The sequence below is a fragment of the Corapipo altera genome, unplaced genomic scaffold (genome assembly GCF_003945725.1).
Source record: "Corapipo altera isolate COAL_440 unplaced genomic scaffold, ASM394572v1 48b, whole genome shotgun sequence".
NCBI lineage: Eukaryota > Metazoa > Chordata > Aves > Passeriformes > Pipridae > Corapipo > Corapipo altera.
The window spans coordinates 10,138,897-10,151,422 of record NW_020884884.1 but is presented as its reverse complement, the minus strand read 5'-3'; the positions used below and the strand labels follow the sequence as shown (position 1 = coordinate 10,151,422).

General features: G+C 41.9%; 1 protein-coding gene across 1 annotated transcript in view; it reads right to left on the bottom strand.

The window, feature by feature from the left end:
- SOCS5 (suppressor of cytokine signaling 5) overlaps positions 1 to 11,845 on the bottom strand; it is a 45,026-nt gene extending 33,181 nt beyond the window's left edge. The window contains exon 1 of the mRNA XM_027641443.1: positions 11,728 to 11,845. The gene's annotated coding sequence lies outside the window, so the exon portion shown is untranslated. The remainder of the gene's footprint in view (positions 1 to 11,727) is intronic.
- Between the last annotated feature and the right edge of the window lie 681 nt (positions 11,846 to 12,526).

Here is a 12,526-nt window from a genome sequence, read left to right as displayed (position 1 = left end):
GCATTCAAAGTGATACTGATGAGGCCAATGTGTGAATTTACATTTGTAGAGCAGGGTAGCACTCATGAAGGATTCATGTGCACCCCGCACAAATGCAGCTAAATTGCCACTTGGCAGTCCTACGTAAACAGCACAAGAAAGAATGAGCTAACAAGTAGCAACAATAAGCAAAATAAATACAGAGCCAGCACAGCCAGCATCTAGTCAGCCTTAACAGTTCAACATGGGGAAATGCAAAGTTCTGCACATGGTCAGCAGCAGTCCCAGGCACCTGCACATGCTGGGAACTGACCAGCAGCTTTGCAGAGAAGGACCTGAGAGTTCTGGTGGGCACCAAATTGAACATGAGCCAGCAATGTGACCTTGCTGCAGAAAAGGATAACAGTATCTCGGTCTGCATCAGGAGGAGTGTTGCCAGCAGATCAAGGGACTCTTCCCCTCTACCCAGCAATGGTGAGGCCACAGCTGGAGTGTGGTGTCCGGTTCTGGGCCCCCCAGTACAAGGAAGATACAGAGCTATTGGAGAGAGTTCAACAGAGGATTGCTAAGATGATTAGGGGATTGGAGCACCTCTCCTGTGAAGAGAGGCTGGAAGGGATGGGATGTTCCAGCTGTAGAAGAGAAGGCTCAGAAGAGGATCTTATCAATGTATATAAATACCCTAAGGGAGGATACAAAGAGAATGGAGCCAGGCTTTTTACAGTGCTGTCCACTGGCAGGACCAGAGGAAATAGGCACAGACTGAAACACGGGATGTTCTGCATGAACGTTAGGAAACACTTCTTTATAGCAAGGTGACCACACAGTGGAACAGGTAACCCAGGGAGATTGTGGAGTTTCCGTCTTTGGAGATATTCAAATGCCAGCTGGACATGGTCCTGGGCAGCCAGCTCTAGCTGATCCTCATCTGGGTAGGATGGATGAGGTGACCTCCAGAGTTCCTTTCCAACCTCTACCATTATGTGATTCTGTAACATTTACTATCACTGTATCACCTGAGAGCTTTTGCATCTAAAGCATCTTATCCTTGTACTGGTTTTGGCTGGGATGGAGTCAATTTTTCTTCATAGTAGCAAGTATAGGTCTGTGTTTTGGATTTATGCTGAAGACAGTGTTCATAATACATGGACTTTTCATTACTGCTGAGCCAGGCTTACACAGGGTCAAGGTCTTTTCTGCTTCTCATGCCACCCCCCAGCAAGGAGGCTGGGGGTGCACAAGGAGCTGGGAGGGCACATAGCCAGGACAGCTGACCCCAACTGACCAAAGGGATATTCCATACCGTATGGCATCATGCTCAGCATATAAAGCAGGGGACCAGAAGAAAGAGGGGGGACATTTGGAGTGATTATGTTGGTCTTCCCAAGTCACTGTTATGTGAGATAGAGACCTGCTCCCCTGGAGATGGCTGAATGCCTGTCTGCCCAGGGGAAGTAGTGAATTAATGCCTTGTTTTGCTTTGCTTGCACTCAGGGCTTTTGCTTTACCTATTAAACTACATTTTTCTCAACCCACAAGCTTTCTCACTTTTAACCTTTTGATTCTCTCCCCATCTGACCAGGGGGAGTGGGGCTTAGCTGCTGGCTAGGGTTAAACCACAACAATCTTTTCTGCAGTTATCCAACAGTGACTCCACTTGTATAAAAGTTACATGAGTCAGTTTTAACTACAGGCCATTTCACTTTTTAATTAGCTCTGTAGGAAAATTTAGGATTTTCATTTCCAGTATGTAGTAAATAATTTTATGCAAAATACCTAAAATCTTCTCAGAATTATAAGGTTTTTGTAACATAAACCCTTATCATCTCTGCATATTCATAGAGCAAGTCCTCTTGATGTTACCATTTTTGTCAGGATTAAGGTTCAACAACAGTCTTCATCTAATGAAAACACCTGGCATTGTGGCCTGCTACTTGGGCAAAGAACTAGTAACTGGATAGAGGGAAATAATCAACTGCTTTGTTCTTTCTACTGTGTTTCATTTTGGGGATTTGATTATAGGACGGAGAAAAGAAAGAAAATAGTCTTGCTACTTGCTATAAACAAGAAGAAAAATTCCTAGTATCAGCAGAACTAGGCTGGAGCTAGAGCTTAGCAGGATGGAGGCTGTGCAACTGGTGGTTGTCATGCCAAGGCTTCACCAGCCTAACCCACACAATTGTGGGATTTACTTTGATTTTGTGAGGGAGCATTGGTGCAAGAGACCAGCACTGAGACCTCATGTGCATGACACTACTTGCTGTGATTCTTCTGTACTAGTGTGGACATCTGAAGAGCTCTATGAGTAAGACTGAGAAGGATATGAGAAAGCTGTGGGCCTTTGTTGGTGCTCTAGACTATGAGGATGCAATGAGCCTGTTGGAAGAAATTGGATCACGTCCTTTCTCAGGATATGCACCCCCTCTTGAATGAAAATCAATTCGCTTGGAAAATATTTGGGCAATTCCTTCTTTCATAAGTCATTTTATTTTCCCGATGGAGGGCAGCGGTCCATTCATCGTGGTAGGACAAGGGGTCGCTGTGAGGAAACACCACTTGGAAGAAGGTGATCAGAGGCTGGAAACTGAGCAGGCTGCTACCTCCCCCACTGGCTTACTTTCATCTTTCAATGTTTATTTCCCAGGCATGCTGCCAGCCTGGGGTGTGTGCTGCCAACAAGCAGCTCAGCACTGCTGGGCATGCTGTGCACAGTGCCCTCAGCCTGCCACTCCTGGGGGACACTACCCACTATCCTCTCAGCCACCATGGTTACTTTACCAGCCCTGAGCTGCCATGTTAACTGTGTTTCCTTAGCCCAGCTCTGCTGGATCGTTGCTTCCCAGTGTGTCCCTGGCTGATCTGCTTCTGTGTTGAAAATTGTCTGACCCTGGCAACCTCTACAGCTCTGACCCTGAGCACTTTCTCCCATTCCCTTCTCCAGAGTTTATCCTCTCTCCATTTGATGCTGCCTCCTTACTTCCAGGCTTTTTCCCTTCAGAGTGGAACTAGATGACACTCCTCTCTCCTTCAGCCAGGCAGAGAAGAATAATTAGTGATGGAAAATCTAAGATAATAACAAGTTAAGAGAGCTGGAGCAGAACAACAACCACTTTCATTGTCCTGCTGAGGAAATCTTGGTGTCTGTGGATAAATCCTGTCAGCAAATGACACCTTGAAGCAAAAGTCTGATGAGCACTAGATAAACCACAAAGACTTGGGAACAAGGACTTGCAATAGGGACAGAGACCTCTGCAAAGCAAAAGTGGACAATCCTGGGAAAGGCAGAGCAAATACAGAGTCTTGTCTGTGTCTAATCTAACAAACATAATCCCAACATGGTACAGATTTAGGATTAGGAACAGAGGAACCCCCACCAGCAGGCCAGCCAGCTCCATGTAGCTGGTTTCACCTACTAAGTACTGCCCTGCTTTGCCTTTGCTGACCTCTGACAGTTTTGCTTGCATGTGAAATCAGCCACAGCACAGTGATCTGGTTGTTCACAAACAGACTCATTGCTAATTTTGCAGGACCAAAAGTTCTATGTTGCCTAAATGAATAGAAGGCAAGTTAGCACTTAAAAAAACCCATGAGAACCTAAGGTATCAGAAGAGAAATGTACTTTGGAAATGTTGACCTGAACATCCAGCACGCCTGCCCTGTCCAAGAACTGCCCTTCAAAGAAAAGACAAGGCTGCTAAAATGAGTAGATCAAGCTGGAAGACATGGGTGCAAACGATTTTAATTTGGGCTAACTGAACATGACTAGAAGTAGAGGGGTGTGAAATAAGGATACCCTGGTGTAATCACTGTGGTGGAGGAAGAGCTTTCTCATTCAATCCTTTGCTTTCCTCTGCCTGCTTGTCTGCAGCTGACCTGGGGAAAAGACCTAGAGCCTTTCTGATTTTTTTCTGAAGCTGAGTCATTTGGGCAGATGAAATAAGAACATCTATGATGCTCCTTTCTCCATTGTTCCATACCTTGAATAACCATTGACACCAAGGCTGAAACATCACCTTTCTGGTTTGGTTTCAGGTTCCCCACTTTGCACAGGTGTTAATAGTGATTTGTCCTGCCGGAAAAAGGACAGCCAGGCTCCAGGACAGCTTCAGGCAGGCACAACGCATGCAGTGACTTTCAAAAGTACTCTGACACGTCCAAGCACCACCCAAGACTGTAGTATGTGGTCTTGATCTTTCTTTTACTGAGTAATACAAAGCAACTGCTAGAACCGGTCCCTAGCCTACCCTCTTTTGCTTATATGTTTGTTCATTTAGTAGCTTCCAATCATCCCAAGAGTCGAGAAGTCTGTTCTTGCAGGTGCAAGGAAGGTATCATTTAAAAATATTTTCCTTTGAAATGGATTTATTTGTGATCTACTCTGGTGCTCTATTACTAATTTATGAACTGACATACTTTTGTTACCAGTAAACAGTAGCTACCATGATCGTAAAATGAAAGAGCCTGGAGGTTTTAAGAGGAAGGTAGACCTTTTGCAGAAAGTCAGTGCTTAGCATTTTATGAAAACTGGGTCCCTCTTTAAGGTATTTCAAACTGAACATATAAAAGCAAAGAAACCCCAAATCATTAGTTACTTTTGAAAATTTTAGCCAGGAAACATTTTTTTTAGTGCTGGTTGTGGAGTCATTAATTATCATTGCACAGAATGTAATAACAAACCAGAGCTCCCCAATGGGCAAAAGCAAACCACTTCTTCTCTAGTTCTTTTTTTTTTTTTTACAGCAATAATAAAACATATTATTATGAACTTCCCACTATGAATGTTCTCCAAAGCAACTTGATATTAAACCCCAAATCATCTGAATGGATGAGTTTTTACAGATTGTTGCAGCAGGGCAAGCCAGGAATGTTATTAGAGTGGCCTGAGGCACAGTACTGTTCCATGGAAAACAAGGAACAGTTAAAAATTTAAAGTGTTCCAAAATTCATTTTCTCAAAAGGGATTTGTGGCACTGCTGGCATTAAAGCTGTTCCTATTCAAGCAGCTATATTCCCCATGAGACTTTTGTTTGTGCCTGTTTAGTCTGAAGGATCTGGTTTATTTCACCAGGGCAGAATACTAATGTGAACTGGTGGTTCTGTTGTCTGGACTTGTTTCATTTTCCTTCCTTTCTTCAGAAGCAATGCATTTGCATAATTTTTTAGGCTCCAGCAAAAGTATGAAAAGATTGGGTTGAAACCTAGTTAATGCCACCCAAATGCATTCCAGGTTTGTATTTTTGGTGCTCAGTCCCTGTGGCTGCACACTGTACTGCGGGCTTGGCAGACCACACCTTCCGTGATTCCACATGGAAGACTGTTTTTCAGCACCTGCAATAGCACTTTTCATTGGCAGAATTCACTGCTAGTTATTAAGAGGTGAAGCAAAATGATGTGTAACTAACGTCTGACACCAGCATCAACAGGGTTGTGTTACATGGACCAGGGTTTTTGAATATAGGTATGAGCAACCTAAAAGTTGCTTTAAAATATCTCTTTGTTCTCCAGGTCACTTGATTGTCAGCATAATTAGAGTATAAACTGAAGCAGCTGAACAATCCCCAAGAATATCTGTGCAGGCTGTATTCTTCTGTGGCAGTGCCTTCTAGGAGGTGGTTTGGGAAACATTCAGTTGGTGGCTTCACTGCACTGGGAGATTTCCACACTTGCAGCAAAGAAGTTTTGAACTTGTTCCATGTTTTCAAAGTACTGAAGATCAGCAATGTAGGATTTAGGTCTTAGATCTCTTGCTCTCATAAAAATCTGATTTATATTCAGTAATGTTTGGTGTTAGTGGCTACTAATGTGATTTCTGAAGGCTGACAGCCAAACTTAAAGAATGGAAGAAAGTGTTGGAAGAGTGCATACAATGTCAAAACAACTGAATTGTTTATCTTAAATGATCTTGTGTCCAAGCATGTGCATGTGGCTATGCATAAATATAAATATAGATTATCAATCAGTAGCAAGGTACTAAAAAAAGAGAGAACAGATCTCAGATTTTCTTCACTCTCAGTCAAGAAACATAGAAAATACAGTGTGTTTATTTCTTTGGGTTTGGGGTTTTTTGTTGTTGTTGTCATCGAGGGAAGAATATAAACTGGGAAACACAGCTAAAGCCATAATTGAAGAGAGCTGCACAAATGAGAATTATAAGAAAATGAGAGTGAAAGGGATAGAATAATAATAAACATACAATTTATGTGAATCCAGTGTCATTTATATAAACTCAGTTTATGTTAAAATTAGTGCCTATTTCCTGTATCAGAGTTGTCTGGATTTACTACAACTTGGATATTAAAAGATATTGTCCTTAGAGCACAAGCTCAATAAAGACTTGAAGCTTTCTTTTTCTTGAAGCAAAGTCACAGAACAACAAAGTCACGTAGTAGTAGTTGAGGTTGGAAAGGACCTCTGGAGGTCATCTTGTCCAAGCCCCTGCTTGAGCAGTGTCAGCTAGTACAGGCTGCCTAGAACTGTGTCCAGTTTAGTTTTGAATATCTAAGGATGGAGACTCCACTAGCTCTCTGGCCAACCTTTGCCAGTGTTCAATCAACCTCAGAGTAGAAAAGCATTTTCTTGTGTTCAGGTTGAATTTCATGTGTTTAAATTTCTACCCATTGCCTCTTGTCCTGTCTCTGGGCGCTACTGAGAAGGTTGCCTCCTTCTTCTTTTTTCCCTCCCATTAAATATTTGTACACATGGATGAGATCCCCCTTCACCTCCTTTTCTCTGGGCTGAACATTCCTACCTCTCCCAGCCTCTCCTTCTACAAAAGATGTTCCAGTCCTGTAATTATCTCTGTGGCCTTGTGCAAGCTGGACTCTCCCCGGTAAGTCCCCATCCCTCTTGTTCTGGGCAGCCCCGAACTGGACACACTACTCCAGTAGTAGGCCACCGGGGTGTGGCCTCACCAGGGCTATGTAGAGGGAAAGAATCACCTCCCATGACCAGTGTTCCTCCTAATGGAGCCCAGGATGCTGTGGAGTGCTGTTTTCTGGGCGCACACCTACACTCCCAGCTACCTGTGGGGCTGAATCTGCCCAATGGCCTGAGCCCAGGATTAGCAGGCTGCAGTGTGCTGTGAGGAACAGGTGTCCATACTGAGGCCAGCAGCAATATGGTGATCCCCAGGGAGCTGAGGCTGCCTAAGGAGGAGTGAAACAGGCTAGGTAGGAAATGGAGAGGGCCAAAATTCTTGACAATAGACAAATTAAAAAAATTGAGAAGGTTTTAGATGTTAATTTTAAACCTAGAAGAGAATTAGATTGTCTTAAACATGCTATATTTTGAAAATATTTCAGTGAGGGAAAAACTTTTATCACATGTTCAACTAACCAAATAGTAGTTAATAACCTTCTAAATTAGTTTTCTAAGCCTTATCTCCTAGGTCAGAACAGGGAGAAAAAAGGGAGCATAGGTGACTAAGTTTAGTCAAGTTACCTGATAACAGAGCCAGGTAAGACAACTCCTGGATCTCCTGCCTCACACACCCACATACACATACATACACACCGTGGTTTGTTACTGTAATTAGCACTGAACAAAGCACATCTGTCAAGCACATACTTCTTGCCAAGCCTGCACAGTTGGCAGCAATACACCACCACTGTGGCTTTACTTGCTCAAGGTAAGGCAAGGCACTGCCTCATTTACCCCTGTGTCACCCTGTTCTGTTGGGGTGACAGTGAAAACAGTGAGCTTTGGGGCACTGTTGTTGTTTCCCACAGGCATACCACACTGTTGGGGATCTTTTCCAGTTGCTATTCTGGACTTCAAATGCATTGTTGGGATTGACTTTGGTTAAGTCACCCAGGTTGCAAAATGGGCTCAACAACAAACTGCATGTCTCATCAGACCTTCATTTCACCAAGTATTTCCGTGAGTGCCACGCTTCATTGTCAGCTACACAGACCACTTTTGCATCCAGGATGGAGTCTGCTTTCAGGAAATGTCCAGCAGGACCAACATGGACTCCAGGAATGCAGACATAGACATGTCTGAGAAAGCAAGCAGCAAGTTATGGTTGTTTTCAAGCCTCTTCTGAGGTGAGAGGAGGCCTCAGGGGTACATCTCAAAGTGTAAAGCAGTGACCAGATTAAAGGAGATTTAAAGCACAGATTAAAGAAGCCCTTATTAGAGAACACATTAGAAGAAGTAGGACAACTAGAACATTTTCTCAGGATGTGCTCAGAACCACACAGGAATTGTTTCAAAGAGCAGTGGCTTATGACTAAAAGAGACAGCTTAAAGTGTTTTTGGACATCATATGTCTCATCTTTACCACAGGTTTAGCTTTGCATGGGCAAACACTCCAATTCCAGCACAAGGGGTGTTTCATTTCTTACTAAAGGATGCTATTTAAATGTTGGCAGTTGGAAGCAAGGGTGCAGTGCTAGATTTTTATGCTCTGACTCTTATGACCCCTCTTCTCCACCCTTTTTGCGTTGAAAGCCCACTGGGGTTAACCCGCATGTATTGGCTGAGTGGGAGCACAACTTATGGTCAAATACTACTGGTTCCAGTGCTTATTTTCCTAAGCAATCCTATTGTCTCCAGTCAGGCTATTTCCATTGATAAAGACCATTCTTGTTGTAAAGAAATGTACTAGTAGGTTTTTTTATTTGTAACTGGCAAATACTTGGCCTTTCAGCTGGCAACATCCCTAAAATGTATGTAACTGTATGACTAGAATAAGATTTAAAGAAACTCAAACATTCATGCTGATCTTGCCTTAAAACTTAAATATCAGAGTTTCCTATCTTTGAAATATCTAACTCCCACCAATTCCAGTGAAATAGATATTAAGTACCCTTGAGAATTTGAACCTGGAGCATAGCAGAAGGCAAAATATAACTCACAGAAAGGCATAATAGAAAAATAATTATATTATAAAAATAACTTGTAGTGCTATTGCAGTGGATATTCTGCACTTGGATGTCTCCTTTAAAAGGATTTACAAGGTTTATAAATCTGGTTCTAAAATGTTTTAGAACTCAAATCTGAGATAGATCGTGTTTTTTTTAAATTGCCACAACCACATGAATGGGTTCAGCTGAAGAGGTTCAACTTACAAGAATGAGTATGATTTTTCTGACAGGCTCTATTTTCTCCTGTGTGTATTTGATGATATAAGCTACAGAATCGCTCACGTGTTCCAGTTAAAGACTATACCTCTGCAAATTTCTAAAAGTAGGCTCTCAAATCATGTTGTTAGAGACAACAAGCCATATTGATTCTTACTGGGAACGAGATATGTATTAAGTTTTGATGTTAGCTACCACCTGTGGGAAACATTAAAAGAAATTGGCAACAGTCAGAATTTAACTCTGTCTGTCAGGAAATGTAAGCCATTAGGCTAGTCCTAAAATCTAGGTGATTTTGGCCCACTAAGTCAAATTTTCATTTTTAGGCACAAAACACTGTAATTATAATCAGGCAGTTTATACCTGAAGACAGACAATGAACTGTCCAGTTGCCTAGATGACACATAACACTTCTTGTGTGCTTTTGAATGAGATGCTTTTTGATGTACTGAATCTGGATATGCTTATCTGGTGTTCAATAGAACATAACAGGTTTTCGGATGCCTTGTAATCTCACTTTGTGAAATTAAAACATTCAGGTAGCTTTCCACTTTCATCATCTGTATTATATCACTTATCAACCAACTCAAGGCTCTATATTTTAATCCCTGGAAAGACTGCTACATCTTATGTTCCTCAGAATCTCCCCAGGCCACCCAGGTAAAATGTAGATGCTAAATCTCAGCTGCCCATTCAGAGCTGGACCCGGCTCCATCATTCCCTGGATTTGGCCTATGCTTATTGACTGAAAATTACTGTAGTGCCATCTAGTGCTACTCTGCTGATCCTTTCATTTGCTATATAGTTTCCAAGGACATTGCTCTGGATTCATTACTTATAGCTCTAAATACTCTGAAATCTTGAAAATGCAATTAACTTCTTTGGCAACATTTCCCATCCCCCATTTTTTTTCTCAGGCAAGTCATTATATATATTATATACATTTCTATAACAGGCTTTCCAGCAATGCATTAAAATTGACTCTGAGTGTGGAGTGGGGAAGGAATTGGAGATCATCTTGCAAAGAGCATGTGTTCCTGTATCTTCCAAATGTGCAACTTTTAAATATAGGAATGCAGAAATTGCTCAGGAAAGTATGCCTAGAGAAGGGGAGGAATCCTTGCTTGCGAAGATGATTTTGAAGCATAAAATCCAACCCAGTTGGTGAAGAAACTATTCTTTTCCCTGTATATATAGCGTGCTATCTCTGTTGAAAAATCCACAGGGATTACCACACCCTAGGAGATGAAAAAGACTTCCAAGACTTTCTATGCAACTCTGTTAAGTAAAATGTCCCTTGTTCATGTAGCAGTTGTCCCTGTTAACTCGAACAGGTCTCCTACGTTTCTAGACTGGGAGCACTAGAGGATTTTGGTATTAATATGGGACAGCTGCCCTAATAGTAACTGCAGTTGAAAACCAGTTACCCAAAAGGCAGCATCTGGCTGTCTGCAGCCTGAAGCAGTGTGCCTTGAGACACCTAATGCCATATTTTCAAAGTATTTTTAAAGTATTACTACAAAGACAGTCCTAGTGGGAAACCAGTGGGAAATAAGCACTTGGGGGCTTGTGAAGATCCTGCTGGATTCCTGTCTACATCTGCAGAAGTTTTTAAATCTGACCTCAAGACACCTTGTGGTCAAGTAAACGTGCTTTGCTAAATGTGATGCTGATTTTGTGAGCTGTGGTACAATGTGACCTGTGGCCTGTGTGATTAAAAAGTAGCTGCTGTTGCCAGATGTTCCACGTGTTCCAGGCTGCTTATTTAGAGTGTTGGCAGCATCTACCCTCAAGCAGTCCAGCACCCCCGGGGCCAAATGGCTATTTCTGTTTTCTTGAAGAGCTATAATGTCAAAACATTTATCTGAAGTAGTTTGAGACCATGCCCATGATAGCAACTGGGGAATGAATAATTTCAGGTATGTAACAGGTTCCACTTAAACCAGTAAAGCCTATTCTATGACTTCTTTCATCTCACAATCTTTATATAGTTCAAGAACTATATTGGGCTTGTTCTTGCAAAGTACTGGGCTTGTTCTTGAAAAGTCCTACTGACACTCCCAGCCTTTTCATCACACCTTCAATACAGATCTAAAATTAGACTCTGTTCCTGAAATTAATATATTGCTCTTCAATACACAAGCTACACATTGAACAATAAATTCTTGTCTTAGTGTTGCATTAGCTGAAGGTAAGATAGGAAGTTTTAAGTTTTACCACACCTAAGATAATCTAATAAATAATAGAAATTGTTTTCCAAGTAGTCTACTTGAAAGTTATAGCATTTTATTAGCTAACAGAGCAAATTTTGCCTGATAGCAGAACTATAGGTAAGAGAGTAAAATAGGTAAGAGAGGGAATATTATAAAACTCTAAATAAATATTTATCAAGAATTTAACCCAGCATACAAATCTAGAAGCATTACTGCTATTTTATATAAATGTCTAGACCTTATTTTATTTGAGTGAATTTATGCCTATTTAATAAGCAGGGTGGTGCTAACAATTTTATAGAAAAGCCCCACATTTATTTTTCCTCTGGAATGTCTCCAGGCAAGTCACACTCTTAAAAAACAATTTTTAGCTCTCATCCTGCAAAGGCTTGTGTATGTGTCAAGTTTTACATGCTGAGAAGAGCCTCATTGATTTAAATGGAGCTACTCACAAAGTAAAATGTTAAGCCTCTGCACAAATTTCACCAGGTTCAGGTCTTCTGTTTGAAATACCTTTATGTATTCTCAACTTTCCTTTTGAAAGGGCCCTTACCGCCTATTGTTCAGTTTTTTCCAGTTGTCAGAGACTGAAATGGTTAATGATTTATGCATTCTAGGAGACGTTTGCAGGCTTTTGACCTCTGATGGGCAGTTGGGCCTATCCCTCCCTTGACACCTTGAAGGTGTCAAGGCCTGAAAAGGCAGGAAGAGCCGAGTTTATACCTCTGATGGCCCATCAAAGCCCATCCCCCCCCTCTGCCAACTTGAAAGGTGGGAACCAGGCCAGACACAGAAACTCTATGCAGGCCCAGGGAGAGGTTGGAGGCTCGAGGCAAGGCCTGTGACACTATAACCATGGATATAATAACTCATAACTTCTTGGCGTGTGGGGGCTTCCCTCCTTCACCCCCAGCAGATCAAGGCCACCACTTGATCTGAAGGACAGAAGCGGCAACTACCAAGTGTCATCGCTGGACCCCGTGGGCGATGACTATATATGTTTTTTCCGTTCTCATCTTTTCTTTTTCCTTACTCTCCCTTACTCTTATCCTGTCTTTCTCTCCCCTATGCATTTTCTACCCCCCGCCAAAGGTTATCTCTATGTCACATTGTTATATGACAACAGCCAAAATGCTAGCATACCTGTTGATACAAAATTGTTAAAATAAACTTTACCAATATGTGTTTTCAGACTCTGATTATTCAGTGTCGTTCCACTCTTAATCCAACCCAAGGCAATTATTGATAAGA